This window comes from Tinamus guttatus, unplaced genomic scaffold (genome assembly GCF_059628265.1).
Source record: "Tinamus guttatus ecotype Peru unplaced genomic scaffold, ASM5962826v1 Tinamus_guttatus_pri_ptg000226l, whole genome shotgun sequence".
In the NCBI taxonomy this organism is placed as follows: domain Eukaryota; kingdom Metazoa; phylum Chordata; class Aves; order Tinamiformes; family Tinamidae; genus Tinamus; species Tinamus guttatus.
Window position 1 is genome coordinate 2,040,001 of NW_028288760.1, and position 19,401 is coordinate 2,059,401.

Here is a 19,401-nt window from a genome sequence, read left to right on the forward strand (position 1 = left end):
TGCGGATGCCCGGACCCCTCTGTCCCTTCCCAATCCATCCCATCCTGCTCCCCTCCATTGGGAGCAGCATCCCAGGGTCTCGCCCCGCTGATGGCTCGTGATGCTGCTTGTGGTTCCATGGTGCCCAGTTGCTTTTTTGGGTTTTTCTCGCCATAAAACGAGCACTGCTTTGCCAGCCTCTCCAAACGGGGCTGTGGTGAAACCGGGCAATGGGGAGCGTGGGGACACGGCGTTACCCTCTGCCCCAGCTCGGGGACACCCACCGTCGCGTGCCAAGATCACAACGGCTCCTGGGACGCTTCTCCAGGCACACGAGCACTTGGATGCAACTAATCCCCGCTTTCCATCAGCGAGGGAGTCCTCCAGGCCCCGGGCAGGAGGCATTTTCCATTCCCGAACCCCTCCGGAGACTCACACAGAGCTCCCGGCAGCTCCAGTTCTGTCCTTGCCGGAACACCCCGGGCATCCAGGACACGGTGACCGAGGCCTCTGCAGGACACGGGCTTTGCGGTTGCTCTGTCTGCGAGGCCCTCATCCCCTGCCAGGGACCGCGGGGCTTTCCCAGCATCCTGGAATCCAACCCGTGTCCCATAAATCACTCTTGTCCCCAGCCTTGCTGCGGCGGCTGAGCAGAGAGCCCTCCCGAGGAGACGTCTCCTACTCACGTCTGGGCAGTGGGAAACCTCCCACCAGCAACAGAAAACAGGACACTGCGGAATTGCGCTTGAAAATGCAGGAGGGAGAAGGGGAGGAGAGAAATGAGCCCAATTAGCAGCAGCTCGAAGGACCCCCGGCCGGCGCAGCGAGCCCGCGGGCGCCTTGCTAGCGGCCTGGCACCCACAGAGCTGCTCACATCTGAGTTTCATTTCTCGGCCCCGAGCAGAGCTCTGCTAGAAGGGGCCGGAGCTGTTGTGCAAGCGGAGCTGCTCGGAGGAGGCCTGCGTGGGAGGGCGACTTCCAAGCACTCGAGGTGGCCACGGTCAAGACCATCGCAAGGGCTCCAGCCAGGCAGGGCCACAGACACCGGGTGCTGGAGGCTCCTGCGAACCGGCCGGACCGTCCCGGCAGCTGCAGGTGCAGGAAACCGTGTAAACCATGTGGAGATTGCTGCAGGATCACCAAGGTGTGCAGGATTGGGGATGTGCAGCGGTAAGAACAACCTTCACAGCAGGGCTCTAGAGGAACGGGATCTCCAGCCATCCCATCCCATTGCATTGCATCCCATCCATCACATCCCACCCTGTTGCATCGCATCCCATCCTATTGCATCGCATCCCATCCTATTGTATTGCATCCCATCCATTGCATCACATCCATCGCATCCCATCCATCACATCACATCCCACCCAGTTGCATTGCATCCCATCCTATTGCATTGCATCCCATCCATCGCATCACATCCATCGCATCCCATCCGTCACATCACATCCCATCCTGTTGCATTGCATCCCATCGATCGCATCGCATCCCATCCCGTTGCATCACATCCCATCCCGTTGCATCCCATCCCATCCCATTGCATCCCATCCCACCCTTGAGCCCAGGACAAAACAGTCAGCCTGAGACCTTTGGCTCTCACGCAAGCCACTGTCATCACAAGCCCCAGACAGAAGGTTTCCAATGGGAGGGCATCACCCAGCACCCAAAACCACTACCCAACCTGGGTGGTGGGGAAGCAGTGAATAAGTCAGAAGCCAAAAGGAGTTTGGTGGCAAGTGCAGCCCCATTTCTGCCTTTCCCCCGGTTCCTGTAATCCTACCCAGTCAATGAATCAGAGCGGGGCTGCTAGGAAGAGCCGGGCAGCGTGCCAGCCGGAGACTGCGTTTATGGAGCCAGCGGACAGGGCAGCTGCCAGAAGCACAGGCGGAGAACGTGGCTTTCCATAGGAAAAACACTTTAAGCGGGCGGCCTGCATCGCTTCGCTTCGCTTTCTCGCTCCTCCTCGTGACGGCAGCGTCTCTGGCCCGGGGGCTGATGATGCTCTGCGTAAACAGCAGAGATTCAAAGAGCCGGGATGTGTCCGTGTCCAGCATGGGGCTTCCCTGTATCTCCTGTACCCCGATTTCCCATTTTATGAGCATCTTCTCCAGCCTCAGCACATGAGGCTCTGCTGCTGGGAGCCTCCAGGGATGCACAGGGGACCGGGGCTCTCCCTACCCTTCCCGTGGGGGTTTGATGCCTGGATAATGATGCCCGGGATAAGAAGGGGTTTAGGAAGCAACTCTGGGGCACCACAGGAAGGCTGTAGCCCTGCCTGGGCTTTTGGGTGACAAATCAGAAGGGAAGCAAAGATTCCCATGTCGTCCCGCACTGCCGGCCCCGTTCTGGTGGCCTCGCAGCAGTGACCCGGCTGGCAATTCACTGCAAGGGAGGTGACATTTTCAGCTGGGCCCACGGTGTGACCCACGTGGCCACCGCAGCATCCCCAGCCCTCGCGCTCGCTAGGACGGACGCGGCTCCCACTCGTGTCCAAACCAGGAGCGATACTTTCGAAAGGCAGTTTATATACACAGCGCTGCCATAAATAATTCAGTGGATGAGCTCTCGGCCGAAGTGCTGAGCTCTGCAGAACAGGATCCCGGCCTGCTCCGCGCTCCTGCTCCTAAGGACGCGTCTCTCCCAGCCCAAGATAACCCCTCGGCTCGCGTGGCTGCTCCGCAGCCCGGCACTTCGCAGCCAGGAATGTTCCCTCGGAGCAGCCCTGGATGGTCGGGATGGGAGGGCGAACGTTGCAGCACATCTGGTCCCTCTGCGGGTCCTTCTCATCATCCAGCATCATTTTATAGCCTAAATGCATCATTTCCCTAAATGCCGCAAGGCAGCCCGGGGACTCATAGGAAAGCTGTTGTTTTGCTGCTAAGTCCTATACGTCTTTTCCATAGGCTGCCGGCACGGCGTGTACATACCCTGCAGGTGTCACTGTGAGCAACGGCACCGCCGGAGCCGCCGGATGATGCTCTGCTTGCGAGCGGCTCATCGGGAAGGAAATCCAGGAGCGCAGGCCACGGCATTCCTGGGATTCAGCACACAGCAGCGGTCGCTCTGAACCTGGGGCTTTCCCTGTGCACAGCTTGCAAGAATCACTGAGATGCTTAATAAAAAGCAGGAATCTCCAGCACAATTAGGGATCCTGCCTGCCCTCCTCCACAAGTGATCTTTATTATTTTTTTAAATCGGAAATTGGCTCTTCCTGAGCTTTTGATTTTCCAGCACACTTAAGCAGGCGGCCTTCAAAGCAAATCGATCCCGGGGATTCCTTGCGCCGGCACATTGCAGGAGGGAATACGTGCTCCGCCGTAATGAGGCAATAATGTCCTTTAATACAACTAAATCACGCCTAATGAAAAATAATATTTGCACAGCTCATCGAAGCGGCTTGGAGACTTGCTAAGCACAACTCCAGGCATGAATTTAAATGTCTGCAGATGCTGAAGGGAGTGCAAGGGCGAGGGGAGAGCAAGCGCCAGTGCCCTGGAACGCGCTGCCCTTGGGAATCTGCCCCTTCCCGGGACCCGCTGGCTCTGCCCACCGCAAAGGGGGTTGCAGGCACCTGCATCGCCTGGAGAAGAGCGGGATGGAACAACCCTGATCTGCCCTTTTGACCTGCTGGAAAAATGCGCATTTACATCCCCCTGGGACGAGGGAGGTGCCGGACGTGTCGCTGGGGCTGAGCTGGCCCCGCTGAGGAGCAGCTGCAGGAGCCGCTCCGGTCCCCGCCGGGCTTGGAGCTCATCCAACACAGCGGAGTTTTACCCGCTCCGGTCCCACCTTTCACCATCCCAACAGTCACACACTGCTTTAACACCAGGAATTATTCCCATGCATACTGGATAGCAGTTAGGAACCCAAACTGCACATACACAGCCCAAACCTCAAAAACAGAAAGGCAAAGGAGTGGCTTGTCTTTCCACCCTGCATCATTTAATTGCCTCTTGATTGAGGCTTAGTAGCCTGAGCTATTTAGCATCAGGGTGATCAGATCTTGGTACGACCAGCTTGCAATAAGCTATTGCAATCACTGCTAAGGAGGAAACACCTCAACCACCAAAGACACTTCCCTGGATGGGGCTGTTTTGAACCTCTGAGCGGAACCTCAGCTCACCTGAACTGCTGCTCTTAGCTTACTAAGAGCAACAGTCTCAGACCCGACTTGTGCTTTTAGCTTTTGCCTGAGGCCACAATAAAACCCTGCAGAGCGATGGACAGCAAAGCGCAGACCAAAGGCTGGTGTAAATTCAGCTTTCATGCAACATCTCGGCCCAATCCCAAGGAAGGACATGTGCAATGCACCTTCCCACCGAGCAGGAAAATCCAGCTGGCTTCGCACTTCCAAGAGGTGAGGGTGCAGCTCGGCAGGGAAGGAAGAGCTCAGGCAGATTAAAGTATTTGTGAACTGCACTGTTCTTCCTCATTTGCTTTTATGCAGCAGGCCCCAGACGGCTTGAGATGGAGGCAGCAGAAAGCCCCATTTCCTTGGTGTGTATTAAAAGCTGAGAGCTCCAGAGAGCATCTTCCATGGCAAGGGACAGGGAGCAGCACCATCCGCGGCTCCTTGCAGTCCCCAGAGCCAGCACACATCCCCTGGCTGTGCCATAGCCGCCGGTCACGGGTCTGGTGACATCTCTGGCAGCCCCACAGGTTCCCTAGGGCTCTGCTGTCACCGGCTGTTTCCTACACTCATTCCCGGTGATGTGAGTTATGTGTCGCTGGCTGTAAGGAAGAAACAGGGAGCATGGCCAGGACGGGCTCCAGTCAATGACATTAGCTCCTGGTCTTAAAGCAGGGTGCCAAGGAGACCCCCTCGCCGCCACTAGGCAGAAAATCCCAGAAAATCCCAAACTAGGGTACGGAGTTTCCATAGCTACTGCTTTCCCTTGCTCCCGAAGAGGCTCCAGATCAAACTGTGCAAGGAAAAGCAGGGTTTTTTTCCCACCCCACTCCAGTGAGGTGCCCTGACACTCAAGCAAAGCAGTCGATGCTGGAGGGATAAGCAGCAGATCTGCAAAGATTTAGTGCTCCGACTAATTCAGCCTCCCTGTCTATGGGACACGGGCACTTGGGGCTTGCCAGCTTCCCATTCCCTGCTTAGTGCAGTAGCTTCCTGCAGGCTCGATACCGCGGATCACGGCAAGGGACGTGCAAGCCTGCAGATTGCCCTGATTGCAAACGGGAAGGCTGTGGGCTTCTTGCAACGGGAAGTTTTCTTGCAACTACAGGCAGTAAAATCTCCTTATATTGCCTCTTTGCTAAGAATTTATCACTGCTGCATCAGGGGAGTGAAAACAGACAGCAGTCTGAGAGAGTAATTTTCAGGCTCTTGGCTACTTATAATGACCCATTTCCAGTAAATTTTCTTTTTTTCCTCACCTTAATTCAATTACAGCTTTTTCCTGAGTGATGCAAGAGGAAAAGATTTAACTCAGAGGAAAGAGAACCTACGACAACAAAACAGTCATATGCAAAAAAAAAATGCAGAAAAGATTAAGTATTTCATACAGCTCAGCTGAAAATCATCATTCGATGAATAAATAAACAGCCAAAAACCTTCATACAGATTGTTCCTCCTGGAAACACGTGGGCTTAACAGAGCTGCTGAGATCAAATGTCTGAAATATCGACTGTTCCCAGGGATAGCATCTTTCAGAAATCAAAACACATGATATATCACAACACGCTGTACCTTTTTGCCTGCCATCAGCATCCCGGCGATGCAACCGCTGCCTTTGAGGTGACTCCTTGACGCCAGTGGAGCTCTTGAGAGCGCGGTGGGGACCCGGCTTCTCTGCACGCGACCGGACTAATTTCCTCTCCATTCCCAGGAGCCAAATAAATATTATTGCTGGCAGGGAAAGCCAGGGGAAGGTAACCCCGGTCACAACGTGTGTGCGGGACTGCATCCAACCAAGCTGGAAAGCCCGTGGGAACAAGTGGGATGAGACCCTCCAGCTCCCAGCTGAGGGTCCCATCTCCTCACTTGACCGGTGAACAAGTTGCCTTCGATGAGTTCACTTCTCTTTTCCAAGTTCACTTGAACTAACTGGGAAGTTGGTACCTAACACTTTTAAATAACATGTGCTGCCCTAGAGCTGATGTGTGCACATGGGATGGATTGGGAAGCCACAGCCAAAACAAGAAAATCCGACTTTCTGGGAGCAGATTCTGCTCCCACGAGCCACCAGGAGAGGCAGGAATAACTCCTGGGAAGGCAGCGATGCTTAACGGACTAACCATGGGCAGGTTTATTCCCTCTCCTTGCCTGCAGTTGAAAAGGAGTCTTTAGGGAAAGCCATGGGATAGACCTACGGCAAAACTATTCCCCCAGCCCGTATTTTGTCTAAAATTCCACAAAACTAGCCCAATAGCAAGCCAAAATGAACCCTTCTCCTCCTTCCCCTCCTGGAAGAGATCCCTGCTTCCTCCCTGCATTTCCATAGCTGAAGTCAAGTTGCATCCGTTCCCTGCACTGGAGGAGGGCAGCGTCCAACAGCACGTTCACCAAAAATGGCCAAAAAAGCCAAAAGCTGCATATTTTCAGCTCGGTCAGGTGTTCCTTGTGCAATGCTGCTCTTTGCCATATGCCCCAGGCCTTGGGCTACAGGCACAAGCAGCAGTCTCCGTCTTTAGGCTCTGAGGTCGGTAGAGATGCTTGCAGCATCCCTGCCAGTTACGGCAGGAAATAATATATTATTTCCAGGAGGAAAAATAAACATCCAACCCCAGGGAGCAAAGGTGGAAAATTGGTGATAAGAATGAGCAAAGCTCTTTGCAGGTAAGTAATTTTTCTGGCAGGAAATCATTCCTGTAAGTGGATGTTTCAGTAGAGCTGCAATTTGCACGCTGTAAAACAGCAGCTTTCAGGCACTTCCCTGTGTGTTCCCCCTGCCTACAGGCATCCCTTTGCACGGGGAAGCCCCAAACCTCTCTTTTTTTTGCAAAATCTGCAAGCTTTGGAGGTGCTGCAGCCCAGGGAGTCCCCCCTACTGAGGCCCCATCATCCACGATGCTCCCATTATCACTAACTTCTGCAGCTCAGACCTTTCGATAAACTTATAACCAGAAAAGAGCCATAAGGAGGTCTTGAAACCATTCTGAATGTTGGCCATGCAGAGGGCTTCATCCTACCCAGCAAGATCATCACGATCTTTATCCCCTGCCAGAAAGAGGCTGATTAGTGCAGGAGCCTAAGCTGCAGTTTAATAGAAATTGAATTTAAAAAAACATCCTATGAGGGTTGCTCTCCATGGGGAAAACAGCTGGCAAAGCAGCATGGAACACGCGGCACTGGTCCCGCTCCATCGCCGTCCTCCGAGGTGCATGAAATGGGATTGGGAAGCAATTCCGCTTGCCCTCGGACCAAGCACAGCGCTGCACGGGCTCTGAGTTGCTTGCTTTGCTCACTGCAAATGGGATTTTTTTCTCCCCGAAGCTTGCAGGGAGGCTCTTTCTCCAGCCTTCCCTGCCGACGTGGATCCTAGAGTGCCGGAATGCTGATCCGAGGCTCCTTTTCACCGCTGAACCCTGGTGGTCTCCCCACAGGCTTGATGCAACCACCACCGAAGCAAACAGAAAAATCCATTTCTTCTGTTTGCATCAAGTCCCTGCCATGGGTAGGACCGGCTGCTTTTGGGCTTCTTGCAATTTTCCTCTAAAAATGTCCTTCAGAAAAAGGCAATTAGCACGGGGCCATTAAGGCTTTCCCTGTTGCACGGCCAGCTAACTCGCCGGGAGTCTCTTGAAATAACCTTTAAACAAAAGATCCTGTCTTGTTTGCTGAGTGTTTCTGAACTCCACGGTAATGCATCCAGATGTCATCCGTGTCTACTGTAGGCCTAACTATTTCTGGAAACACACCAAGGGCAAATTGCTCGGATAATGTCAGATATTGTTGCAGAGAGAATGTGACAAGTTTCCATCTCTTTGATCCACGCCGGGGAGCGGGGACAGCGTCACGGGGGGGCAGAGCTGTGTACATGGCCCCGTAACGCCCATACGGTCCCATATAGGAGTTGCATACGCTGCCCCATAACTCGTTCTTTATATGATCAGAGGCAGGTGCATGTGCTCCCCATTTGGAGAAAATCAATGTAGTGCCAAGCAAAGCTTGACAAGCTCCAACTGCCTTGCTGATGATGCTGGTTTGTGACTATAGATGGGTTTTTTTGTCTTGCAGGTGAGAAATAGGAGGAATTGCACTGGGAGGAGCAGGTTGGGGCTGAGCTACCACCATGGGCAGGTAAAATTCAGGAACACAAGGGCCTGCGTGGGAGCTGCCACAGCCTGAATGCGGTTTTGTCTGCCACGAATCCAAGCATTCATTTGGGAATACTATCCCAAATGGCCACCGCAGGGCCAGCCCTTGTCATTTTGGCTAAACCAGCTCCCTTCCCTTTGAAATATCCCAGGATATTTCCTTAATTTTTAACTTTTCTTCCTGACCGTTGCATCTAACCCCTGCACTGGCCTGGTGGCCGCAGGGCCCTCGTGTCAGGGCTGCTCCAGGCTGCTCTGTCTCAGCACGGAGGTCTCAGAGTGACCTGGATGTGCCCTGAAGGTCTCAAGAGCATCAGCCTCCATCGCCCAACATATTTTCAGTCCCTCTACCAAGACAAATCCCCAGACTAGACTCTAGTTTCACCCTCACGAGCGTTTGGAGACTGTTGCAATTACCACGGAAAAGGCTCAGGATGAGTCTTGACAACTGGAACTCCCTGCAAGGCTTTGCTGGATGCAGAGACGTGGCGGAGCTGCAGTTAATAAACACGGCGCTGCTAACGCTTCTGCTGCGATGCTTTTGTGCTCGAGTCGGCACACGCATCTCAGAGCTACCTGTGTTTGCAGCCTACTGAAAAGGAAGCAGAAAGGAGCAAGTGGCTCTTTCCTTCCTTTCCCCTCACATCGCCATGTTTTTTTTGGAAGGGAAAACCTGTATGGAGGGCCGATAAATCACTGCCAGGCACTTGAGGGGGCATTTGGTTGAAGTTCTTTGTGTCTTTTGAGCGGCAGCGCCAGTTCCCTGCGAGTTCTTGCCGCTGTGCTGCATAGAAATCACAGCGTGCAGAGGAAGGAGGTTACAGGTTTAATTACAGCTGCGTGCACTTTAAGGTGCTTGACTTGTCTTTTCACCAAGTGGCAACTTCAGTGCATCTTTCTGCTGCTTTCAGAAAAGAAGAAAATCAACCATAACGGGCTGTAACCCCATGTGCCATCACAAGTGCCTAAGTGCAGGTGTTTGCACGGCTCATGCATTTTGTTCATGAACCACAGGCAGAAACTGTTGTCCTTTAGCAGTGTTGTATTTTAGATGCTGACACAGCAGAGGGATAAGATACAAGAGGGAAAATCTAATCCGCAGGGCACTATTGCTCCAGCGAGGTCAATCGGGAGAACTGTCGGCTCTCCAAACACATTGGGATAGCAGCCAGGTTTCCTAAAATGACAGGCATCCATCATGGATGTCTTCGGTGTTTAATTTTACCACTTAGGTTTTCTACACTGATCTCATTACTCTTTTTTAGGCTAGAAGACAAGCTGTTGAACCTCCAAGTGCAGTCTTCTCTTACCTTCAATTTACTCTGTCAGAAACCTGTCTACCCTGATGAGTATGAGCACTCCCCCACTGCCTCCCGAGTTGGGTGAGCTGCTCTGTCAGACATAAATAATCCTGTCTGAAACCACTCGGTACCGGGAAATGAAAAGCTGCCTGCGCAGGCCCCCCCGGCTTGCAGGCTGCGTTTAACGCGTGGAGCAATATCCGTGTGCAAGCCCTGGGCTCCGGCTGGGATGTGTGGACAGGGCCACCGCGCACGGAACTGTCCCCAGAGCAGGACACGAGCTGCACACCCAGGTGCGGTGCGGGGGCTTCCTCCTGGACCCCCAGAGCTGCTTTCCTGCCCCCGTGGAGCTTCGGCTCTCAGGACGCGGCAAGAGGCAGCAGATCGGAACCGGGAGCATCCTGCTCTTCCTCATCACAGCCCGAGATGCTCCCGCGCAGGGCAGCGGATGCCGAGGGCTCCTCCAGCTCCCTCTCTGCCCCCTTCCAGCCCCGTTCCTAGTCACAGCTGTCACGGCAGGGCTGGTCCTCTGCGCGCGTCCCCGCTGCAGGTGCCGCCACCGGCCCCGCGGCTGCGGCTCCCCGGGAGCAGCGATCCCAGCGCGGCTCTGCCAGGCAAGGGCAGCCAGGGCAGCTTCGGGGGCATCGCGAGCGGGAGGGAACAAGGGAAGAGGGAAGCGCTGCAGGGCAGCCCCGGGTATCGGGAACCCGGAACCGGGCCCGGCCGGCGGCGGCAACGGGACCCGGCGGCGGCTCCGCGGCCCCGGTGGCAGCAGCGGGACCCGGCGGCGGCTCCGCAGCCCCGGTTCCCCCTGGCTCTTACCTGCAAACATGGGAATCGCGCCTGGGTCTTTCAGGTGAGCAGCGCGCCTGCCGGAGCCTCCCGCTCGGAGCGCATCAATGCAAAAAAGAAAAAAAAAAGGTGAAAAAAAAATTAAAATGAAATCAAATGAAAATAAAAGCGAGGCGGATGTTACGGCGCAGGCGAGCGCCCCGGCGGCACATGGCCGGTGGCGGCAGCCGCGGCTCTGCGGGCAGCGCGCTCCGCTCCGCGCCGCTCCCCGCCCCGCGCCCGCCGCCGCCGGGGCCGCCAATGAGGGCGGGCGGGCGGCGCGGGCCCCCTCCCGGTACTGCCCCCCCCGCCGCTGCCGGTGCCCGCGCCGGGGCTGCGCGGGCCGCAGCGCGTGTCGCGGCCGCCCCCGGGGCTCGGCGAGGGCGGCGGGGCCCGCGCGGGGCGGGCGGCCGCGGTGGGGGGGGGCCCGGAGGGAGGGGGGCGTCCCCACGCGTGGGGTGCCCCTCATGGAGTGGGGACACCCCATATGGAGCTGGGGCACCCCGCATGGAGAGGAGCATCCTCATGCATGGAGCAGGGACACCCCATATGGAGCAGGGACACCCCACAGGAACAGGAGCATCCCCATACATGGGGCACCCCTCATGGAGCTGGAGCACCCCGCATGGAAAGGAGCATCCTCATGCGTGGAGCAGAGACACGCCATATGGAGCAGGGGGCATCCTAGATGGAGCAGGGACACCCCACATGGAGAGGAGCATCCTCATGCATGGAGCAGAGACACCCCATATGGAGCAGGGACACCCCACAGGGACAGGAGCGTCCCCATACGTGGGGCACCCCTCATGGAATGGGGACACCCCATATGGAGCTGGGGCACCCCGCATGGAGAGGAGCATCCTCATGCATGGAGCAGAGACACCCCATATGGAGCAGGGACACCCCACAGGGACAGGAGCGTCCCCATACGTGGGGCACCCCTCATGGAATGGGGACACCCCATATGGAGCTGGGGCACCCCGCATGGAGAGGAGCATCCTCATGCATGGAGCAGGGACACCCCATATGGAGCAGGGACACCCCATATGGAGCAGGGACACCCCACAGGAACAGGAGCATCCCCATACATGGGGCATCCCTCATGGAGCTGGAGCACCCCGCATGGAAAGGAGCGTCCTCATGCGTGGAGCAGAGACACGCCATATGGAGCAGGGGGCATCCTAGATGGAGTAGGGACACCCCAGAGGGAGAGGAGCACCCTCATGCATGGAGCAGAGACACCCCATACGGAGCAGGGACACCCCATATGGAGCAGGAACACCCCACAGAGACAGGAGCATCCCCATATGTGGGGCACCCCTCATGGAGCAGGGACACCCCATATGGAGCTGGGGCACCCCGCATGGAAAGGAGCATCCTCATGCGTGGAGCAGAGACAGCCCATATGGAGCAGGGGGCATCCTAGATGGAGTAGGGACACCCCACATGGAGAGGAGCATCCTCATGCGTGGAGCAGAGACACCCCATATGGAGCAGGGGGCATCCTAGATGGAGCAGGGACACCCCACAGGGACAGGAGTGTCCCCATGCGTGGGGCACCCCTCATGGAGCGGGGACACCCCATATGGAGCTGGGGCACCCCGCGTGGAGAGGAGCATCCTCATGCGTGGAGCAGAGACATCCCATATGGAGCAGAGACACCCTACAGGGACAGGAGCGTCCCCATGTGTGCAGCGTCCCTCATGGAGAAGGGACACCCCATATGGAGCAGAGGGCACCCTAGATGGAGCAGGGGCACCCCACAAGGAGCGGAGCATCCCCATGGGTGGAGCAGAGGCACCCCATGGGGAGAAGGGACACTCCATATGGACCTAGAGCACCTTGCATGGAGGGGAGCATTCCCATGCAGGGAGCAGGGGCACCCCATATGGGCAGGGACACTCCATATGGAGCCAGGGGCACCCCACATGGACCTGGGGCATCCTGCATGGAGCGCAGCATCCTTACTCGGGGAGCCAGGACACCCCACATGGACCTGGGCACCTCCCAGGCGGTGGAGCATCCCTGCACAGGGAACTGGATCACCTCACACAGGGAGCCAGGGCACCACGTATGGAGCTGGGACATCCCATATGGAGCGGGGACATCCCATATGGAGCTGGGACATCCCATATGGACCTGGGATACCACATATGAAGCCGGGGCACACTGCACAGAGCACGGCATCCCTGCACAGGAATCTGGAGCACCCTGCACCAAACCAGGTCACCCCACATGCAGAGCTGGGGCACCCCACTGACAGCCGGGGACCCCACACACAGTGTCCCACACGGGGCTGGGCTGTCCCAGGGGTGGCTGTCCCCTGGCCATGCTCCCCAGCCCGCCCCGGTGGCCACAGGTCGCTGGGAGGACCAGCACGTTCAGGCTGGAGCGTCTCCATCCATAGGGACACTGGCCTTGCTCCCAGCAGCTTGAATTTCCATCGCCGCACATGCACTTACAGTTCCCAAGTTATTCCTCATATCCAACTTAATATTTCTCTTCTGCAGTTTCAGTCCATGAACACTTGCTCCGTCTTTGTTGCCCGATGAAAATATTTGGTCTCTGATGCTTTTGTAACGCATCTGCTCTTTTTAAGATGATATCCCTTATAGCACTCTTAATCTATAGAGAGGGGAAACAGTAGCATTTAATTAATTGCTCCCTAAACAAGCTAATTACTGCCAGTAGTTTCAGCACACTTTGTACTCAGTGCAAATGTCTGTGCAGGGATCTGAAACACAAACTGTCAGGGTGCTGACAAGAAATGAGAGAAAGGGGACAAGAAATCGTTTATCTTTTTAGGGTCTGATCAAGACTTTTGTTTTTTGATTATTACAGACTGCATTGGTTAGATCTGCAGTGCCTGCCTCATGGCTCCTGCGCAGCTGCATTTGAAGGTTGCTTGGCCTATGCGCAAAAAATATTGAAGGGCTATGCCAAGAAAATACTATTTTAGCTTTTTTATTTCTTCTGCGGGTCAACCATTGTTGTCTGGCAGTTTGTCATTGTATCTTTGTTCGGAAATAGGGGTGAGAGACAGAGTTAGAGGGTCTCTGTTTGGGCCAGTCATTTTAGTTTCAATGTCTGCATCCCTGCATTAAAATAAGCAGCCTCCTTGTTTCCCAAGCTGCTTTTTTTTAATGAACACATCAAAGTAATTCTCCACTAATCCGAGCACAGGATAGACGCAAGGAGAACCAATGTTACAACAAGGACTCACAGATACTTGGGCTACCTTGAACAATATATTTCTCCAAAACTCTAATGCAAGGTCTGCTCTCAGAGCAAGCCTGTGAAGATCAGTTATCCATGTTATGAAGGTTTTATCACCTATTTCTGTACTGCAGCAGCATGCAGGACCTCCAGCGTGAGCAAGGGCCCACTGTGCTGCACGGACCCTGGATGCAAAGAAAACTGTAGTCCCGTAGAGCCTAGAAGGTAATTTTTTTACTCAATGAAAATGCTAATCTGGGATCTGCAGAAGGGAACCATTTGCTCACCTGTCGAGCTGGCAAGGGGCCAGCTGCACCTTTTCTCCCTTCCTACTCATTGGGAAAGGTCCCTGTGCTGCCACGGCTCTGAGATAACAGATCAGAAGCGTCCGGGAGCTGAATTATTTGTGGGTTTGATGCAAAGTTTGGAGGTTAAAAGCAACTGTTTTTTTCTGACACTGCTCGCAGTGTCACCCCTCAGTAAGTTCGCACGTTCAAGTAGGTTCCTGCAGCCACAAATTGTCCCTTTCCTCACACCTCGCGCCAAACTTGGGACCAAACTGCCCACAATATTATCTTCGTTTAGCACCCAAGTGGCTCATAGTGCTGGAACCTAGTAGTAGTGCAGCTAATTTTTAGCAGAGGACACTTAATATTGCTAAAAGGTCACAGAGAATCAGGCTGCAGAGCATCTTAGTCACCCTCGCTGCATTTCCAAGGTGCAAATTGCTTGGTTTAGGTGTAAACAGCCATCTGATTCCCAGGTTTCTGCTCTTAATAACAGCCTTCCTCCCCTCTGCTTTAATCCCTCCCAGGCAGAGCCAGGGATATAGGAGCTACCGGGCTTGCAACGTGGCTCTCCTGCAACCATAGACCCAGCCACGGCTTGTCACCTCCGCTGTACCTATTGCCACCCACTGCTGTGGTTAACAAAGCAGCAAGAAATAAAAACTGCATCTCAAGCGAGTTGTTTTAGCCTGAGCTGACGGCCCTGCGAGCTCGTGTCCTTCACGCTCGCTGTGCTCATCTCCCTGTGCCTGCGAGCAAGGGCCGAAGCCGACGCTCTCCAGGTGCGGGAGCCGCGGAGAGCGGCTCGGAGGGGACATCCCTGCGCGAGCTGCTCCGCGCGCAGCGCGCCCAGCCCGTCGTGTCGCATCGCGCCCGTCACCGCGCGCCCCGGCGCGCAACACGACGTGTTCAACTTGCTGTAACGCGATCCCGCGCCGCCGTCGCTCCGGCTCCGAGTGCCGGGAAAAGGCAGGGGGATGCGGGCGGAGAGGTGAATTTAAGGATGCTCAGCACCAATTCCCTCACGCTCCATGTGGAGCAAACCTTGTCCCAGGAATTGCGCAGGAATAGGATGCGGGAATGCGGGGTTTAAAAGGCTGTGAGAGGAGTGGGAGCCTAATCCTCATTTCCCTGGTAGTCAAGCCATGGTGGAAACAGGTCAGGATCTTCTCACACAGCCTTTGGAAAGCCAAAGAGACAGTGTCTACTGGAAACATCTTCCCCTTCAAGCCTATTGACCCCTTCAAAGGATGTCAAGACGTTTGCAGCTCTGGACTTACCTGTACCGAAGTCAAGGAGAGTTTTCTGAAGCAGATCATATTTACCCACTATTTCTATCTTTTATTCTATCTCTGCTCTCTTGCCTGGTAGGAACATCAAGCACACAGGGCAGATTAAGGTCTGGGAGCACCAACCCAGCTGCTAAGGCTCCATCCTCAAATTCCTTGGGCTCTTTCACTCCCACATCTTCTTCTGGCGTAGCTCTTCTTGGTGCTGATGCTGGCTTTCCATGTGAACTTTAGGAAGCAGCTCAGTGCCGGGAAACAGTGGCTACAAGGAAAAGCAATGAGGAAGGCATCAGTCTTTTGGGAAAAACTGTGGTGCAGAAACCAGGCAAAAGGTCTCGGCATCCACCTTCCCACATGCAAACTCCCATGGCAGACAGGCCTCCCCTTGACCCATGAGCTCCAGCTCCTTTTTCAGTGTTTTTCTGCCAAAACTAAGAACATTTCCCCACCTCTCCAGCCATATGATGGAGTGATTCACGAATGTTAAGACAAGGCCTGCAAAATCAGGGGTGACAGGTAGTGCAGAAGGGAAATGTTGAGTGTTGAACGCCTGACGAGTGAAATCTGGGTTTGATATGTTTTTAAATGATGAAGGGGATCTTTCTGAACTTGGCGCTCTTCACCACAGACTAAGTAATGAAGCATGGCAAGATATGTGCCGGACTAGGAGGCAGAGCAATAGGAGAGAAAACTAATGGCTGAGCAAGTGCCCCGAGGTGAAGAACATCTGGAAGGACACGAGGGACAGGAAGCAGCAATGTCATCATAGGGATGTCACCCACAGAGGAGCATGGAAGGCAGGAAAAGGAACCACTGATGGGCCTGGCTGGGGGCTTGGTGACAGCACCTGTGGGAGGAGACATGAAAACCCATCGTGGTGGTCGGCCTGGGACAAGGATTTTGTGCTTCTCTAGCAGGATGGAGCCACAGTTTATCCTGCATGGAGCATCTTTTGCAGGGACACGCGGATCTGTGCTACAATGCGTGGAGATGGTTATTGCAAAGCCGCTTTATTTATGGTGTTTTTATTGGCAGGGGAGTGGGAGTGCAATACAATTTTAGCCACTCTGATGTTTCCATCTCCCTTACATGCCACCTCCATTTCTAGAGCAGCTTCTCCTTCAAGTTACGTGACTCCTCAAGCTGTGCCAGGGACTTTCTGTACCTGAGCAGGCACAACACGAGCAGGCTGCCGCGGGCAGAGCGGGCTCAGGTGTGGGACAGCAGATGACTTTATGTCCCCACCACGTCACTGGACTGTCCCCCGCCAGCTGCTGGTGATATCCAAGCGCATGAGCTGCATCAACGCGTGTGCACCGGGATCTGCCCCTTGAGCTGTGTGGCAGGGGAGGGATGTTGACCTGGACGCTGCTGCCATGGGCTGAGGCCACCACCTCATCCCAAACCCGCATCCCTCCCATCTCCCGCTGGAGTTACCCACTCGGCCGCACAGCCCATCCTGGCTTTCATAAGCGCGCCCAAGGGACGCGTTAGTCTCTTCCCCTCCTTCCCTGGATATTTGCGGCAATCTCTCCTGTTTATATAACAAAGGCAGAGCCCCGTGTTTGTGGTGCCATATCCATGGTAACCCTAATATAGCACGCACAGCCAAGCGGGATTTCATTAGGTGCCTGAGCTGCAGCCGCGCTCCGGAGGGAGCTGCGGGGAGGGATTTCTCGGGATGCTGAGCGGGGCCCAAGGATGCTCCCAAACTTCGGCCTCTTCCCGGCTCTCCTGCCAGAGCCACGTGCAGACAGCCCACGTCCTCCCCGGCCCAAATCGAATTTACCTTTATGGCAATGAGGCGATTTATTATAGCTCGCAGGGGCGCTGCCTGCTTCAATCCCCAACGCAGAGCATCACTCGCGCTTAAACCTTCCTACCTATGAGCGTCTGTTCCAGCCTTGGCTGCTTGTTGCAGGGCACACAGAGCCGCGGATTTATAGGAATCTACTCAGGAGAAATTGAAGGGAGATTATATATATATCTACATACACAAAATTATTCTTTTTAAATAATTCTCACTGCTTATCTCCAAAGTTCAGCTGTTTTCAGGCTGACCTGCCAGCGTCAAGCTGTTCTGCTGCAAATCCCATCTGCAGAGAAAAGCTTGGGATTGCCACGTGCATCTGCCAGGCACCGGTGGTTGCATCTCTCCTGGATGGAGGGAGAGCTTGTTCCCCAAGCACTCTCCTCCCCCAGAGGAGGCTCTGCTCCTTTCCCCATGCAATCTGGGGAAAAGAGGAGGAGAAGCGTGCAGCGCTGTGCCCAGAGGTTTAAAATGGGGCAAAAAGAGAGTTTTCAGGGCTTTTTGCACTGCAACCAGACATCTGTCTGGGGAGGCAACGTTTGGGCATGCTGGGACCTTCACCTGGTGCTTGCAAGTGAGCAGCACCTCTCGCCAGCAGGTCACTGAGCAAGGAGAGACGCTCTGGATCAATCGCCGCCTGTCCCGATAACGTCCATAGCTTGGGGCAGTGAAACCTCATCGACGTCAGCCCGGAGCTGATGCATCGACGGTGCATTAAAACACCCCGGCGCTGGGCTGCATCCATTCCCTCCCATTCCCGGGGCTGGGAAACGCAGCTCTGGCCCCGTGACATTGCTCAGAGGAGCACAGTGAAACCCAAGCGCCGGAGGGGACCGGGGAGGGGGACTTCTCCCATCTGCGGGCAGCGCTTGGAACGGGCACCAGCATTAATAAAACAAGAGCAAAGTGACACAGCGCGCGGGCACCGGCACCTCGAGGTAACTCATTATCATCCCAATTAACACACCAGCGCTAATGACCGAAAGGGAATGCATGGGGCTTTAAAGGAATCAGGAGGTTAGGGGACACAAGGTGTGTTTAAACTCAAGCTGAAGTCGCAACAGCCACAAAAGCAAAGAAATATCAGCTATTTAACATCCCCGAAGTAGACAGGGTCCCCGAGCAAAGCCAGGGCTCGGGAAGAGCTGTGCCTTGCCTGGGGACCCTTATTTTGGCTTCGTTGTTACTCTGGCCTTGCAAGATTTGCCCAGAAATGAACCAGGCAAAGCGAGAAGAGAGGAAAGACAAGAAGCCGAAAAGGTTTCCTGGCTCTTTGGGGGGAAAAAAGTAAATGAATGTTTTTCTTTGAAATTTAGCTTTGCAAGGAAAATATTTAAAGCACTGTCAGTACTTGCCACGTGAGAGCTCAGAAGAGGCCCCCGTTCAGCATCAGGGCTCCTCTGTACCAGTCACATCCATAGAAAGCACAAGAGCAGATCTCCAAGCCCGCAGCATCTCCCATTTGCCTCCTCCTTCCCGAGACACTCGGCCTCGCGGGATCATTCTCCAAACAATCCCTGTTGAGCTGACACGCTCCTCTCGTCCCTATACCTGCTCCATCCCGTTGGAAAGGAGGAGCTCATCCCGGTGCTCCCAGGGCGCAGATCCAGGTGCACCCGTGAGCAGGAAGGGCAGGAGCTCTGTGAGCAGGGCTGAGGTTTGGTCCCACGAGAGTTGCAACCCGAAAACACCCTCATCTCCAACTGGAAAACTGCTCCAAATCCCTGTAGTGCCCTCTGCAAGCAGCACAGCCCCTGGAGGGGCTTGGAAGGGGGGATAGGAGAGGGATTTGGGAAGCTGGGGGGCTGTCCCCAAAGCTGGAGCACCAGGAATGACCCTGTTGGAGCCCTGCTCAGCACTGCCAGGCCCGAGGCAGCTCGGGTTTCTGTTACATGTCGCTGTCGAGACCAGCCTGCAAACAGTAAATAAATACAGAAATGGCCCGCGGGCAGCACCGCGTCCATCTGCCCTTCCAGAGACACCCACAAAGAACAAGGAGGAAGGTTTTCTGCGTGATGGGAATGGGTTGTTGCAGATAATTATTTATAATAGAGCTGCCATTAGAGAGCGGTGCATGCACAGAGCAACACAAGCTCCATGTTTGCATGTGGGCACAAGGAAAACAGGACCCCGGTCACCGGGGTGAGAGGAGGAGGAGAGGGAGGAAGAGGCCACATGCAAAAACCTGTTTCGATCCGAGGCCAAGACCATAACGGGATCAGCACAGATTGCCTGAAAGGGGCTAGAGGAGCAGGTCCGAGGGAGATGGGATTGTGCTTTCCCTAAAACTGTGCCCGGAGAGGCTCCTGGGGACGGTCCTGGAGCGTCAGTGCCGCAGAACCAGGCCAAGCGAGCGGGCTCGGCCAGAGCCGCTTGCAGGTGAAGAGCCCTTGGCAGCCACTCGGGATGATTGAAGA

General features: G+C 55.0%; 1 protein-coding gene across 1 annotated transcript in view; it reads right to left on the reverse strand.

The window, feature by feature from the left end:
- The window catches only part of FAM163B (family with sequence similarity 163 member B), a 13,829-nt gene extending 3,344 nt beyond the window's left edge, over positions 1–10,485 (reverse strand). Inside the window, exon 1 of the mRNA XM_088525464.1 lies at positions 10,374–10,485. The gene's annotated coding sequence lies outside the window, so the exon portion shown is untranslated. The remainder of the gene's footprint in view (positions 1–10,373) is intronic.
- Positions 10,486–19,401: the final 8,916 nt, after the last annotated feature.